Consider the following 17398-nt stretch of genomic DNA (forward strand, 5'->3'; position numbering starts at 1 on the left):
ATGGGACCCACCCCGGGGCAGCCCCCACTGCTCTCAGAGTAGGAAAACGGAAAAATAAAATGGTAATAATATTGTTATCATCATTTTGTTTTTTGGAGCTATGAGGCTAGGTTAGGATGGGGCTGGTGCCACAGGGGGAGGAGTGGTTAATGCACTTAAGTGTGCATGACGGTTTGGCCGGCCGTCTTGGGCCGGCCAAACCATCATGTGCACTTTGCATGTTCCTACCAGGCTGTAAAGCACAGCCTGGAGGGAAACATGCACAAGCTCAGAGCCCCATCTGAGCGCTGAACCATGGCACTCAGACCAATCACAACGCTGATTGGCTTAGGGTAGCCTCTGTGCTTGCTGCTCCCAGGATTCATCAGGAAACGAAGCTGAGGAGAGACGGTGGCCGCGAGAAAGTATGTGGTTTTTTAAAATGTATATTTTTGTGAACAGTATGTTTATATGTTTGTTTTGTCTTGTAATGTTTGCTCACAATGTTTTTAACGATTAACCATGCTTTCTCACAATAGAGTAATCCGATGTGTTCCAAGGTGTCACATTGGATACAAGCACTAATTAAATAATTTTTACTACTAAGGGCACCGACACAAACTATAGAGGAACGCATTGATTTAAGCACTGCATATGGTTTTGAGCTGCCCACGTGAGAGGTGGGCAGGCAATATGTACTAATCTCTTTGTCACTTTCTCTCGTTGAACAGATACTACGAGTCTGATTTCAACCGTATGTATTTTATTTTTGGTGCTCACATATTAGTTGTGCATCTGTTCTTTATTATATTATTTCTTTAACATAGGATAGTTTTTCTCACGCAGTGGTACACATGGTGCTGGTCCCCATGTGGTCCTGAAGAAGAGGTTTAGGGGACACCTCGAAACATATCGACCAAATACTAGGGATAGTATACACATAACAGTTACACTTCCTCCCTACTATTAACCCCTTTTTCTCCATACCAACTAGAAGCAGGAACAAAGTAATCGCTCACTAGCTAGGTATTTTTAGCATCACCACTCCCACAAACACTGCACTACACATTTTTTCACAAAAAATGCTCCTACGTAGTTCCACAAGTTGCAGTACACTCCAGACAGTAGCTGTGTGGGTTGGCCCCAAGGATGAAGCATGTCACCTAGTGGCAACCCTTGGTGAGTGAGGGGACTCAAGAAGAGAATTTTCTCTTTTTAGATTCGGGGCGTTGTTTCGCTCATTTAGCAGAAGCCCTCCCTTTGGTTAGGTTCTCTGATCTGTCATTTACAGATTTGTTAATAACTATTTTGTACCACCGGCACCCATATTCCCTGCCAGCCCCTACTGAACCCACCCCCTCCCCTATTGACTGTGTGTGAGTGTGTGTGCGTGCCGATCATTGAATACAAGCATTTACCATATGCACATGTCCACTAATCGTTACAGAATCAGCATTGCAGTGCTATTGCAATATCAAAAGGAACATAGACAGTATAATGTAAATAACTAACTGAGAAGGCTTTCTACACAGACCTATTATGCATCCATCGCTACTGACTATAAAGAAATATCTTGTTTGCTTTCAGATTATTATTTTTTTAAACAAGTTGTTTGTGCACATATCTCCTGTTGCATTCATACACATCAAGTATTTTTTTCAGGTTTCACGTAAAAATGAAATGCAGATATATATTTTGTGATTTGAATCTACAGCACATATTTTACTGTACTACTAAATGCAGACAAATTACATTGCAACATGTTCTATGTTTCACTAGAAAATTATATGAGTAAGGAACGAAACACTATTTGACAGCGATCAAAGAATTCTAATGAGAAGCCTCTGCAAGATTATAGGTTTAATATATCTAATAAGGCTTTATCAGATGACGAATGTCTTCTTTCCAAGGGATTATTTTTTTGCACAAAGGGAGCCAATAAATCTCATCTCGTCTGGACTAAAGCCAATTAGGTTCATCGCCAAGCAATACACTTAGACATGTTTCTTTTTTATCCTCTGCATCTACATGAACAATACGTAATGATAGTGACCGACCTGACAATCTTAAGGAAGTTAAACCCGTCAGACTACTTTGTGCCATTTGCTTTTCAGAAGAGCTGGATATGTCAATAGAGATTATTGCCTGTTGTAGTCAGACATTTTAGCTTCATGGTCGAAACATTCCATTTTCCTCTAAACTAAATGGATTGCACTATTCCATGAAAACAGCAACCCTTAATTATCAGCACACAAGATGGAGTCACGCTGAGGGTTGGCAAATCAAAATAAACATAGTTGTGTATTCATTTAACCCGATATTTCTCGGAGTTAGGTGTTGATTTTAAGATAGCTCAGTTAGGAAACAGTGGGCTGATTTTGCCGCTGTGCTCTTAAATAATGTACTAACTCGGAGAAATATGGGGCTAAATAAATTCACTTTACGCACTACAGGTGCATAAAAAACTAGAAGCTCCTGGCTGAGCCAGCGTACACCATCAAAATACAGTCCCTAGTGTAGAATTGTGTTTTGAGCCGACTATTGCAGTGGTCTGTGCAACAAAGTGGCACTGTTTGTTATTTTTATGTTAGGCTTGTGTTATCAAGTGTCACGCTGTGTTGCTGTGCGTAAAAAGCAGTCTATGCCTTTCTCGAGATGGTAGGTGTAAAAAGATATTGGATATAGATTTGCAGTTACAAATATCTATTTGACATAAATGTGAGATGATCGCGTTGTGTGTGCATGTCAGTGGGATCGCACATGAACAGTGTGAATGGGGAGCCCAAGTCTAAAGTCAGAATGTCTGCTGGCTGTTGATTGGGGTACAGGAAGAATTACAAAGTGATCTGTTTGGATACGTCTGCTTTTGGCTCATCACTTGGCATTCTTGTTGCGCTGATCTTCTGTGAATCCTCTGTGCAGCTTGCAGTGTATGCGCTCCTTCACTGCTCTGTTTAGGGTTGAGTAACAGATGCATTGAGAGCTAGAAGTTGTACTGATCTGCTGATCACTGGTCTAATTGTTGGAATGCACCACCCACTCCTCGAGGGCTGGCTTACACCTCACCCCAGACCCATCCAGCACAGGCATCACTGGACATGTGGCCTCACCAATACAAGGGACCGGGCGCACGTGCCCTGGGCGAGTTCTACCCACCAAGTACTGTGTCTGTGTCCATTCATTTAGTGTGCATGAGGGCCTAGGGCCCTGCACCATTACATTGGTGACGAGCGGGCTAATCCCGCATATGCTGCCAAATCAGTAGGTGGTTGAAGGGGGAATGTGTGCTGCCCTGTCTAGGGCACCCCCTGCAGCAGGTGAAGAATTATCGGAGTACCCGCAGGGCGTGGGATGAGCCCAGGGGTGAAGGTGAGGTGGCAGGAGCCTACCCCACTTCAAAGAGCCTGCTGCTGAGCCATCCGGCATGAAGTGTGCCCCCGTGATGGCAGAGACGCAGTGTGAGAGAGGCCAGACTGCCAAGATGCCGGCCACTGCTGCAGACTGCCACGAGGTGAGGGACGCGTGAGCAGAGATCGGGCATAAGGTGAACCTTAAGGCAAAACATAGAGGAAGGCAAAGAGAGCCTAATGCGGGGAGGACAGAGAGTGGAGTAGCTGCCCACACCCCCGCCCCACGAGAAAGATGATGTTTGCCCAAAATGGAGCAAGCAGTCTCCGGTGCCAGCTCCAGCCCCCCGAGCAGCGAGTGAAGTGGGAGAGGCCGGGCGGTGGGGTAGAGGAAGGAGGGGACAATGGGTGAACTGCCTCGTGTGCGGCCGAAAATGTGAAGTGGGCAGGAGGGCCGCTGAGCAGCGTGTGGCAGCGAGGGCCCTGGTCACAATTGAAACCAAAGAAAAATATGATTATGGTGAAGACGGAGTCCTCCTGTGGAGTCCGGCAGCCTATGTGTGTACAGGGAGGCAGCCATATTCGTAAGGTGCTGCTAGCCGAGGAGAGAGCCTTTGGAGGTGTGTGGGTTGGGAGCAGCCTCTGTGTCAGTGCTCCGCCCGCAGGAAGAATGCGCGCGTGGCCGGCAGACCCAAAGAGACAAGGCTGCGCTGGCATGCTGAGAATTCCCAGTGCAGCCTGGTGACACGAGTTTGCAGGAGAGTGGCATGAGCGGCCACAAGAGTGAACAACCTGTAAAGTGAGGCCCGCAGCATGTGTAAGCTGCTGAGGCTGATCGGAGCACTGCAGGTGCAACCTCAGCCCAGGTGGCCTCCAAGTGAAAGGGCCAAAGCGCTCAAAGGCTGCCGGGTGGGTGAATAACTGCAGCTGAGAGGCGCCCATCGAATGTGCACAGAGAAAAAAAAATGAAGTATATCCAACAAAGCACCTAAAAGAAATAAGAATATATAAGGAAAGCACCTACCGTGGTCGGGGGGCCTGGACCACATGAGTGAGGCGACGAGGGGCATCCAGGGAGCAGCTGAAGTTACGTGTAAATCCTGGTGCTGGAGTCCCAAGAAGAGAAGAGTGGAGAAAGTGGGAGGCAGCGGTCTAAGGGAAACAGCTTAGGCCCACAATAGAAATAAAGCAACATTGTCATCTAGTGGCCATGTAGCAGTACCACACATGCTAAAGAAAGGGCTGTAAACTACAGGTGAATATGATAAATGGTGAAACCCATTGTCACCAAACAGGAAAGACCTGTTCAGTGAAGATGAGCAAGAAGATGGGATCAGACCGCTTCGCAAAGAAAAGAACAAGAAGGAGGAATTTGAGAGGCATGACGCCACCGCGAAGAAAGGTAGAAGAAATCTCAACAAGTAGAACGAAGACGAGAGGAGTGTGTGATCTGCCAACTAGCACACCAGAAGGCAAAGGTGACAAGTGCAAGAACATCGGAGCACAGGGCCTGGAGAACATTGGTGGCACTGGGAGAAAAAGTCTATCTACGAATTCTTCAGAACACCTGGTAATGGCAGAGGTGAGTCGGCTGGACAATTGGTGACATCCACCTTTGGGGTTGCACGGGAGACTGGACGGTAAGTCTGCTAGGACGTCCTGAAGAAGAGGATTCAACCACTCCACACCAGACCGTGGTGACCCAGGGGCAAAGGCTTCAGGAACGCCGGTGAGAGCGGGTCCCGCCACAAGAGATGGATCCACAGCTGCTTTTCTGCAGGTCCCAAAAGGACAAAGATATCGTGCAAAATGGCAGGAGCCAACAACTACCCTTCAGGTTGCACCAAGGACATGAAGGTGGGACTCATAGCGATTCCTCCACACATCCTGAGGGTGCGTTGAAGCAACACAGCTAAGTGCACCAGTCCAGTGGAAGCCTGGTGAGGAGGGCCTCTGGGACATCCCATGAGAGGGGAACACCTGCAAGAGGGGCATACTGGTGAGAGGGATGTCTTGCAACTACTCCACCATTTGCAGATAGGAGCCATGCTTCCTGTGTGGGGAAGCCACAACAATCAGGACTGACTGGTGGAAAATACCATTCATCCGATCCAACATCACTCTTCCTGTTTTGTCACCATGAGAGCAATGCAGAGAAAGACTGTGAGGACCGCTTACATTTACAGAGTCAAATGAATACTGGACCTGCAGAGCACCCATGAACCGTGCTAAAGAGAACTGGTGGTCCCAGCAGCTGTTGTACCATCGTCTGTGGTTTGCAAGCAGCTAAATAGACTCAGTGGAAGTTTCTGTTATCGTGTTCTATTTTTGTTATTTTCTCTCCCACAGGTTGGACTTTCCTGTTTCCAGTTTGAATAAAGTTTGGGAGGGATGTAGTGATCTGACTATCACTGGTTTAGTTGTTGGAATGCACCAGCCACTCCCCGAGGGCCAGCTTACACCCCACCCCACACCCATCCAGCACAGGCGTCACTGGACATGTGACCCTGCCAATAAAAGGGGCTTGGCGTAAGTGCCCTGGGCCAGTTCTGCCCACCAAGTACTGTGTCTGTGTCCAGTCATTTAGCGTGCATGAGGGCCTAAGGCCCTGCACCATAACAGCAGTGACGGCAACATGTCCTGTTGGGCTGACAAGGACCATAAGGGGATTCCCAGAGTTGTGTGATATAGTAGAAGGGTCAAGGAAAGAATCAACTGGATATCGGTTTAGCTGGCAGATTATGTAAAAGCAAATAAACCCTTGGCAGCAGTGGCATGCATTAACAGGGTGAGAGCTGGCACTCACGTGGCATGAAAGGTCACGTGGAGGAGGAAACCTGGAGGTCAAACAATGCTTGCACGAAATTGGGATGCCTACCTTGCCATCTCCATAATTAGTTAAGATGAAGAGGTAAAAGCACATTTTAATGTATATTTCCAGGTAAACTAAGGTCTAACTAGGAATTGAAGAGGATTACAAAAATGAATACAGACTCCCTGAAAATTCCTGGAAAATCAAGATGATAGTGTGATTCATTTGGCAAAATGCAGAAAATGACACATAATTTAGGGCAATAGCATGAGAGAATTATACAGTGAATATACAAAAACTATGAGAAGCTACATAGTCTAGAATGAAGGGGATACACATTTTTTAGAGCACTGACTCTGACAGTTCTAAGGGAAGGAAAGTATAATTATACAGAACTGAGATTTGAACTGTCTTTGCTCTATCACCATGAGCATTCGGAGTTATGATATTGAGAACTGTGCCAATTTTACAGACTAAAGACTGAGAGATCCAATGAGGACATCCAGGCAACAAGTGATTCACTGGGAGGGCTTCAAGTCAGGAAACCTATGCCTTCCCTGTGAAGTCCCACAGGGGTCAGCTTTGTCACCAACGCTGGTTAACTTATATGTCACCTCTCTGTCAAAGTTAATAAAAGATCATGGTCTCTCCTTAGTCTCTCCTTAGTCTCTCCTTAGTTTCTTATGCAAATGATACCCAGATAGTGGTATCGGTCAGGCAACGGGTGGTCGACAAGGCAGCCAGGTTCCATAACTGTCTAAACGCAGTCATGGCCTGGATGTGCACAAACCTCCTAAAACTCAGTACCCAAAAAACAGAGGTCATCGAGTTTGGGCAGAGTCCCTCTACATGGAGCCAACTATGGTGGCCCTCAGAGGCTGGGAACTGTCCGGTCCCTGTGACTAAGGCCAGAAACCTCAGATTCGTGTTTGACAATGAGCTCAAGTTCGCAAAACAAATTAATCAGGTATCCTTTGCCTGTTTCTTCACTCTGAAAGTGCTACGCAAAATCCTGCCATTCATCCCTCTAACTCTCAGGAAAACGGTGGTTGGAGCTCTTGTCCTCTAAAGAATTGATTATGGCAATGCCTTATTTCTGGGATCAGACAAAGGCCAGATCGCCAAACTGCAGTCTTTACAGAATGCGGCAGTTCGCATGTTGCTAGACCTCCCTAAACATCATTCCACGTCAGCCAGAATTAAAAAGCTCCATCCGGTAGCGAGTAGATTTTAAAGCCTAACGCATAAGGCTTTATATGGAGGGGGAGCCATGGACTTGCAACATCTGTTCTCATGGTACATTCCACAACGCAATCTTAGGTCAGCCAATACAGGTCTGTTATTGGTCCCTAAGATAAAAAAAAGCCAGATGGGTGGCAGGAGTTTTTCCTACGGAGCGGCCAAGCTGTGGAATTCTCTTCCATCTACGATCAGGCTACAACCAAATAGGGCTCTCGTCAAGAAACTGGTAAAGACCTGGCATTTCCCCTCAAGCGATTAGGTCAGCGTGCCTGGGTAGCGGCATCCACCCACTTCAGCACCAAGACGATCCGGCAATCGCGCGCTTTATAAGTGTTTCATTCAGTCAGTCAGGATGCACATTTTCAGGACACTTGACATTATCTCTAATAAATAACATTCAATTGAACAGAAAATAAAGCATATTGAAGCACTGTCATATTACACAATAGAAGAATAATATACTTAGTGGTTGCAAGTAAAAGGTAAGGTGAGAGAATAAAAAACAGGAAAAGGAAATACTGCAGATGTTGTAGAAACAACTCATATCAAATTGAATACACATTAGTAGGTTGTTGGACTGGCCCTCTCTTGCTGGTCACCCCCAGACCTTTTGCCATTACCACTCCACTTTTTTGCTGAATTTGTTTTTGTTGGCTTTGGAACTCTCTGCACTTTACCACTATTAACCAGTGCTAAAGTGCTTGTGCCCCATCCTCTAAACATAGGTAAATTGAAGTATGCCCAATTGGCATATTTAATTTAGTTGTAAGTCCCCTGTAGTGTCGTATACCATATACGCAGGGCTTGTATATTAAATGCTGCCAGTAGGCCTGAAGCACTTATTGTGCAACCCGTTTAAGTACCACCTTGAAACATGTCGCAGGCCTACCATTGCAGCCTGCATGCAGCTGTAAACAGCCATGTTGACTAGGCATTAAACCACCCTTGTCAAGTCCTAACCCCACTTTTATTACATATAAGTCCATAGGCAACCCATAGAGCAGGTTGCTGTGTCATTAAAAGGTTGAACATGTTCTTTTAAGTTTTACATGTCCTGGTAGTGAAAAACTCCTAAATCTGTTTTTCACTACTGAGAGGCCTACCGCTTCTATAGGATAACATTGGGGATTCCTTATTGCACTTAATAAGTTGTAATTCCCAATTGTGAGCAGGTACTGTGTCAGATTTTTCATTACAATTTTGAAAATGCCACGTTTATAAAGTTGGCATTTATGTAATGAAGTTACCAGCAGAAGAAGGGTAGAAGAAAATATCCATTTGTGGTGTGAAGAGGAACGGTTTTAGTGTAAGATTCATAGGAGATCCTTCAATGCCATACACTGTCCCGCAAAACGATTGCTTGAGACTGTGTTAAAAAACTGTTAGTGGGTAAATTTAAGCCAGTGATTAATCCAATGGGGAGTTATATGACAGTAGAAACCGGGCATACTATGTTCCCTTGTGGACTAAAAGGGAACAAATTGAAAAGGAAATCTGTATACAGAATGAAGATACTTATTATATTAGGTCAGGGTCAAAAGCATTAATTAAAAATAAAAGAGATCCTGTTTGAAAAAGACAGAGTGTTAATTGAAAAGCAAAAAGAAATGAGTTATTGATAATGTGCTATTCAAAGATGTTTGACCAGCGGAAGGGCAGACTAAAATGCTATTGTGTTACAATTTCTGATACGGTAGGAGTGATTCCAATATAAGACAATGTATGGGAACATATACAGAAAAAGTGTGAGTGAACTGCACCATGGAGGGTAAAATAAAAATGAGATTTGATTAAGCGTCTATCACCTCCAGTAGTGGTGCAAGTGAAATGCTCCACAACTGTGATACCTGACCTGGAATCTTTTCATTCGGCTTTTGTATCCAATGTGAAATTATTCAGCTCAGGGATTGCGTTCCTGCTGCAGTCTCGAGCAGGGATCCATTTGGAGGTGAATCTTAAGTTATGATATAGGGTGATTCATCCTTTCCAGCATGACTATCCTGCCCGTCTCAGCACCCTATTGCTTTTTTGCCATGTCCAATCAAATGCTGTTAGGTGGGCTTGACTCTTTAGTTGCAATTTATTTATTTATTGTACAAAGTGCACTGTGCCCAAACTGGCATTCTGGCACTGAAGCGAAGACTTGTTTGGAAGGTGAAAAGGACAGGGTTATACAATAATGCAAGCATCTACTGATTTGGGAACAACCAGGTCTGCAGGGTATTCTTGAATTTCAACTAATCTGTGTGCGCCCTCAGAGTGGGGGGGAGCTTATTTAACAACTGAGCAGCTCTGACCGAAAAGGCACATCTCCCTTGTTGAACTATTTGGAACCTGTGTCCTTGAAAGAGATTTGTGATGGCAGAACATAGAGACCTCCCCAGGGCATATCTTTTAAATCTACATTTCAGCAATACAGGGCCCTTCTTCTGAAATGCCATAAACACAATGCACATTGTCTTGAAGAAGATCCTCTGTTCCACAGAAAGCCAATTAAGTTCCCTAACAGCATTGGATCCAGAGGATCTTCGATGTCTGTTAAGTGTTAGTTTAACAGAATCTGTCTGGACTCTTTGCAGTCTCTTGACCAAATAGTCAGGGGCTCCAAGTAGGAAAGCATTACAGTAATCAATTCAATTCAATTCATAAAGCTTTATTCGGAGCTTGACAAAAGTCCATAAAAGCAGGTCATACATAAAAAACATCAATGATACACATAGACTGATAGCAAGAATAATTCATAAAAGCTTCATCTATGGGGTTAAAACAGAATAGAGATAAAAACAGCAATAACGATATTAAAATATAATGATACTGGGCCTAGCCTTGATACCTTTTAAAAGGAATGTGGCAGTAAAAAAGCAAACATCGGGAGAGGGGTTAAATATCAGTTTCATAACATCCTTAACTGTTCTAACACCGAGTTTCTTGTACAAGGGTTTTAAAAAAGCAATACGGTAATTACCATATAATGGGCAGAACAATAGAAAGTGCATTGTGCTTTGAGCTGTAGTGCCGTCACAAGGGCAAGGACCAATTGGGTATTTTTTTATATTGGGAAACGCCACCAAATGGTGAACAATTCCAAAGCGCAGTCTAGTTAAAACGAACCTGTGAGAGGGTCTAGTAACAAAGCTCAAATATGGTTGATAGCCTGACAACTCACAGCAGCTGTCATAGAGCTTACAGGTGGATAAATTGCTACTGGCCTTCAAATGTTGCTCATACTTTAGCGACAACCAAACAGACTTCAGTTCGCTTTTGGACAAACTGTTGGCAGCATAGCAGTCCTCGTATAGATTAAGACCATATATGTCCTTAAAACTGCGCATAACAAAATTTACCCAGGGGATCTTCGAATAATTATCTAGAGACAGACAGTCCTTAACAATAGCTCTGTTCATGGAGGTCTCCTCCTTAGCCCAGATAGCACGCCACAGCATTAGAGGTCTATGGGCAATGGAATCCAAGAGATGGGGTATTCCAAGTTCCCTATGCACCAAATGCGTGGATGCTGAAGTAGGCAAACAAAGTAACCTTTTTAAAAACAGGTTTTCCTCCACTTGAAGACTCCCAACCGAAACATGCCCCCAGACACCTGCTCCATAAAGGGCAATTGAGAGGCACCTCATCTGGTAGATCTTCAGCATGTCCCCAATCCGTTTATCCCCGATCTTAGAGGCGAACGTAAATACCCCGTGAGCACATTTCGCCATTCTTGCTCTAACGTGGGTGACTTCGCTGTACCAGCTACCTGTCTTGGAAAAGGTGATACCCAGATAGTTAAAAGTATCGACCGTCTGTACCCTCTGTCCTTCCATAAAGAAGGAATGAGGTTTTTTACGGCCCTTACCGCATTCCATGACAAATGTCTTTGTTTTGTTAATGACCAGCTTCCTTTCCCCAATAAACAAGGAAAACCTGTCCATGAGGCGTTGGAGGCCGACAGGGGTCCTAGAAAGAAGTACTGCGTCGTCCGCATATAGTAGGACCGGGATGTAGGAGTCAAGTATGATTGGGGCATCCACCCCCACAGACCTTAAGACAGAGTCTACCTCGTTGATAAAAAGTGTGAAAAGCAGGGGAGCTAGCACACACCCCTGCCTGATGCCACGCTTAACAGGAAACTTTGGTGTACACTCCCCACCCGGGCCATATCGAACACTAGAACTAAGATTAGCATATAGTCTGGCCAGGAAGTAGACAATACCCTCCGGAGCCCCCATTCCAAGTAGTGTCTCCCAAAGAATCTGATGGTTGACCATATCGAAGGCACTACTGAGGTCGGCGAAACAGAGGAAGAGGGAACCTTTCTTGGCCATTGTATATTTCCCAATAAGTAGTTCTAGGTTGAGACACTGTTCTACTGTGCCTCTGCCCTTCCTGAATCCGTATTGGGAATTAGCCAGGATGTTATTATTTTCTGCCCATTCTTCTAATCTAATAAGGAGCACCCGGCTCATAATTTTCACGGAGGAATCTAGAAGGGAGATAGGCCGATAGTTCTTAGCATCACCCTTCTCCCCCTTCTTATAGATGGGGATAATAATAGATTCCTCCCATGTGGGCGGTGCACCATGTCTTACAGCAGCATTAAATACTTTAGTCAATAGCGGGCCCCAGATCTCTGGTTCTTTTTTATAAATATCCACCGGCACCCCATCTGGTCCCTGAGCCTTCCCACCTTTGCTTGCAATAATACATTTCTTAACCTCGGTAGGTGAGATATCTAGGGGAATGATTGGCCAGACCCCACCTCCATTGTCCATATGTTTATCAGAATCAAAAATCAAAGAAAAGTGGGAGACCCAGCTTCCCACGCTAACGTTAGCCGACAGAACAGGCGTAACCTCGTCCCTTAAAAATGGGCTGTTGACAGTAGCCCAAAATAGCGAGGAATCAGAGGTTTCGGCGGCCCGGTCTAACTTATCCCAGGCCTCACGCTTAAGTTCTGCCTTTCTTTCTGATACTGCTGCCTTGTAGATAGCCCTAAGATGCCTGATAAGGTTAGTGTCCCTCTGTTTAACTGCCAAAGCCACTTTAAGGCTCTTAAGGGCAGCAGTGCTGGCATGATCAAACCACCCCCTTTGCCGGTTTGAATCGCCCTTGAAATGTTTGGTGAATACTGCTTCTATAGAGTGATTGATATCGACAAATTTGTTCAAAATTACAGCTGTCGGTTCTTCACTCGCTAAGATAGTTTCAATTTCTTTAGAGCAGTTAACAATAATGGAATTAGACAAAAGGTCTGCCTTCTCCCCCTTCCACCTAATTCTAAATCCATTGGATCTATGTGGTTCAATGTTATCCACAGTACTTGGTTTGGGACCTAAATTAGTCTTCCAAAAAACCATCTCCATGATCAGGCAGTTGTGGTCACTAATTAAATTATCTACTACCAAGGGGGCTGAACACCATGGAATAAGGCTAGAGGAAGTACAAATAAAATCAATGACAGAGTTAGCGTTTCTGCCCTTAAAGGTGGGGAGAATTTCACCAAGAGCACCCCTCGCGTTCCCCATGATCTCCATATCATATGTCGTCAAGATTTTATTTAATGAATCCCCGTATGGGTTATGGGGAAAATGGGCGACTCCCTCACCTCGGGAGCTTAAGAAACCACAGACCCTATGGGCAGAAGACATACAAACAGAGGTATTAAAATCCCCCAACCAGATAAAATCAAAAGCAATGTCATTTCCTGTTACAATTTTAACCAAAGCTTCCTCCAAGGCAAAAGCTATCCGTTGCCTAGAATTGTCAAAAACATTATTATAAAAATTGATTAAAAGGATATTCCTATCCTGCTCCTTACAAAGCCAAAGGATCTGGGAATGGGCCCCCACCGGGACATGTTTCTTTACAGTGAGCGGAGCATCAACAGAAATCAGTGTCAGGAGGCCACCCTTGGCTCTTCCTGAGTTCGAAGCCACAGCTGGTATTTGATATGAAACAAACCCGTTATAATTAATGGGGACCAAACTCCAGGTTTCCTGGAAACATAAAATATTAAAAAGATTGATAAAATCGAACCAACCTAAGCATTCATCCTTGTGGGAAAGTCCCGCAACGTTCCAACAAGCTATAAAAAACGAACCAGGGTTAGCTAGGCAGGTGGAAGAATTCAATGTAAACCTATCCCCTCTCGCATTAACCGGACTATCATGGTCACAAGCCACAATAGAGTCTGGTTGGCTTACACCAATATTGTTAGTAATGTTTGTTAATATCCTGGGGGCCATACTAAAGCTCACTTTACTCAAGTCCAAGTCCTCCGACCTGACACCATCTATAGCAGGCTCCAGTCAATCATTGTTATCAAGCCCACTTAAAGGTTGGAATCTATTAAACGTAGAGATAGTGGGAGTAGCACACAAATCCTGAACTCTAGGCCTGTACCAGTGGCGCTCATCAGCAGATTGGATAACAGGTTGGGTAGCAAAGTCTCTATAGAAGTACCCAAGCGGCCGCAAAGATATACCATGGTCACTCGCAGGGAGAGAAGCGGCTTTAATTAAAACTGTAGAGGTAAGTTGGGGGTTGCGGAAATTGATGACTATACAGTCACCTTCGCAGGTCTTACGGGATTTACCAACCCAATTAGTTCTCCTGGTACTTAGTATATCCCTAGATAGGGCTACAGGGAAATCACACTGCCGGTGGAGCCAGTCCACAGTCTTGTTCTTTAATGACGAGTGGGATTCTCCGCTTGCAGGATTGCTATCAAACCTCTTAACAGGGGGGACATTCATAAGAACTGCTACAAAAGGTGCGCACGTAGGTGGCAGGTCCGGTTGAGGGTTTCTGGAGCTAAGGGTATTTACATTATGGCCCAACGATTCCCCCGGTACTAAACCGGAGGATGGTTTAGAGGTGTCTTGCCGCTGGTATGATACATTGGGAACTGCATCGGACTTTCCAAGGGCACACCCAGGTCTGCAATCAGGACTTCTGTTCTCGACCGTCATTGGGGCTGTATTAGATGTAATTAAAGATGTCTCCTCGGGCACCTGGATACCAGCAATAGTGTTTGTGGCTGGTCTAACCTTAAGAAAAGGATCCAAGATGCCTCCCAATCTGACTACTTCGTCGGTAAGAGTGGAAAGTTTGGTCAAAAGGGGTTTAACAAATATGTCAAACTTGGCATCAATAGCCTGAATTATAAAATCCAGCTGTTCTTTATCTAGGATGACCTTTGCTCCTTCCGTTGACACAGATTGAACTGGGAGATTTTTCTGCGAGGGGGGATCGTTTTTGTTAACATGGCGATTCCCTCCTCGCTTAGGCTGAATGGGTTTGCTAGTGTTCCTACAGGTGCGTGTTAATTTTTGGCGTCTGGATACAGACTGGCTGGGGATAGGTACATCAGGTATGATAGCTTGGCCTGGTTCGGGGTCATTAGTGGACTCAGGAGTATCACTTTCCAAGCTAATGGAGTCGGTTACAGCTCCCTCAGTTATACTTTCAGTGGGTAATAAGGGAGTATTAAGATCCTGATCAGGAGAGGGCTCAGAGGCCAAGCAGTTAGGCAGGGGGGACAACGAACTCTGTGACCCTGGACGGCCTAAAGATTTCCTACGTTCTTGATTAATTTTATCGACCATCTTAACCAGGTAATTGTCCATGGTTGTGGTCGGGGCTGCTGTCTTGGCTTTAGGCATAATTGGCAAAACAGGAACCCACACCCCCCTACAATTTCTCCTTGTGAGGACCAAACAACAATATACCAATATTTCCCAGATGGATTAACACATACGGCCTCCGATCACCTAGGAACATTAGACGATAAACAACAATGGCTAGTCAATCTACCCACACAGATGAATACGAATTGGTGAATTGAATAACACGATTTTCAATAGCCCGGTCTGCTGCTCCCACCTGCCCCCTCCTGTCCCGGACTGTCTCAGACTGTCCGCCCTTTGTCCGGGCTTCGTCCTGGGCGTCCCGCGTCGCGTCCCGCTCTGCAGGAACTGATGTAATTTGGCCGGGACAAAAGCCAATAGGAGATTAGGGCGGGCCGCTAAACAGTTAGTGGGCGGGATGGCGGGAGGGCGGGCCGCTACACAGCTGCGGAGCTCAGCGGCTCAAGGGCTCCTGGGACCTGCAGTCCCGTCCGGCGGCTCCTCTCGTGTACAGCAACCCTGCGACCCAGCAAGTCGTCAGCACAGCCCCTCCTGGGACACCAAGCTCAAATGGTAAGAGCCTCCACCAGCAATACGATGCGGGACCCGCGCCAGCGGGTTCCGCGAGGTTTTTTAAACAGTTAGTGGGCGGGATGGCGGGAGGGCGGGCCGCTACACAGCTGCGGAGCTCAGCGGCTCAAGGGCTCCTGGGACCTGCAGTCCCGTCCGGCGGCTCCTCTCGTGTACAGCAACCCTGCGACCCAGCAAGTCGTCAGCACAGCCCCTCCTGGGACACCAAGCTCAAGTGGTAAGAGCCTCCACCAGCAATACGATACAGTAATCAAGTTAACTAAGTATAACACTCCTTACAATTAAGGACTTAGCGTGTATGGGTAGCACTGGGAACAGTTTTCTAAGGACACAAAGCAGTGCAAAACAACCACCAGCCACTTCATTGATGTGTTTTTCAATAGGGAGATGTTCATCAAAGGTAAATCCAAGGTTACACACAGCCACAGAAGAGCACACATATTTCAGTCTCTGTAGGTTGTCGCCAAAGACTTGGGGAGTAGAGGCATCAAAGCCTTATTTGCTAGGCAGTAGAGGCTCTCCGTTTTATCCCCATTTAATTTAAGGGACTTTGCGTTCATCCACTTTACAATGGTCACTAAACAGGTCTTCAAGTACTTAACCGCATCCTTCTAACTAATATTGAGAGACAGGATTAGCTGCCTGTCATCAGCATAGTTATTTAAAGAGATGTTGTGCATTTTCAGTGGCTTCATATAGTTGTTAAACAATACCTGACTGAGTCCTGAAACTATGAGCATACTGTGTTGGATATATCTGAAGTCCGATTGAGAGGGTGGCATAGCGACCAACTAGCATAGGTCCTACTGGTAAGATTTCATCCACTCTAAAACAGTACCACCAACCACCATACATGCTAGTCTTGCTAGAAGGGTGTGTGGGTTAACTGTATCAAAGGCTGCTGACAAATTGAGCAGGTACCCAGTGGGTGTTCTCCTTTCTTGGGGACAGTGTAGACAATAATCTCTTGAGTTACTATTACAGGAAAGACAAAGAGTTGTGAGATATTATGAGTAGGCAGGGAGTTGAACATTGTCTTTATGGGGGGTGTTGGACCTGAACCTCTCTGAGGGTCTTCCTCGAACCTTTTCCCTTTACCCTCCTGTTTTGTTGCTGAATTTGTTTTTGTTGACCTTTGGAGTCTGTGGACTTTACCTCTGCTGAACAGTGCTAAATTGCTTGTCCTCTCTCCTCTAAATATGGTAGAATTGTCTTATAAGTCCTTAGTGAAGTGGTACTACATGTACCCAGTGCCTGTACATTAAATGCAACTATTTGGTCTGCAGCACTTATTGTGTCACCCACTTACCTAACCATAAGTAATGGTCTGCCATTGCAGCCTGTGGGTGCAGTTTTAAACTGCCATTTTGACCGAGCACAATAAACCTTTTTTAGAACAAAAAATTGATAAGCGCACTATCCGTGTTGAGCGTTGTGCTTGGCTGTGGTGTGCTGCTGGGGTATCACTTTCTGGTGTAGAGTGTCAGAATTCAAATATGGCAAGCGTCTCCTGAAGTAGGGGACGTCCCCCTGCACACAGCAAGAACCGCTAAAGGGTTTAAGAAGTTTGATAATCAGTACACGGTGGTTTGAAAAAATAGTCGGAGACTTTGTTGGGATGATTAATTTGATGATATTTAGTTGATCATATCACAAAAGATTCATCCATGAATATTCAATTTATCAATCCATTAGTTATAGTGAACCTTGCCCAATGCATTTCGGTCCTCTCAAGACCTTCATCAGGGGACATATCTACAAGAAAAGTTTAAAGCAAAGAATCAGGAAGTAACCAAAAACCT

This window comes from Triturus cristatus, chromosome 8 (assembly GCF_964204655.1).
Source record: "Triturus cristatus chromosome 8, aTriCri1.1, whole genome shotgun sequence".
In the NCBI taxonomy this organism is placed as follows: Eukaryota; Metazoa; Chordata; class Amphibia; order Caudata; family Salamandridae; genus Triturus; species Triturus cristatus.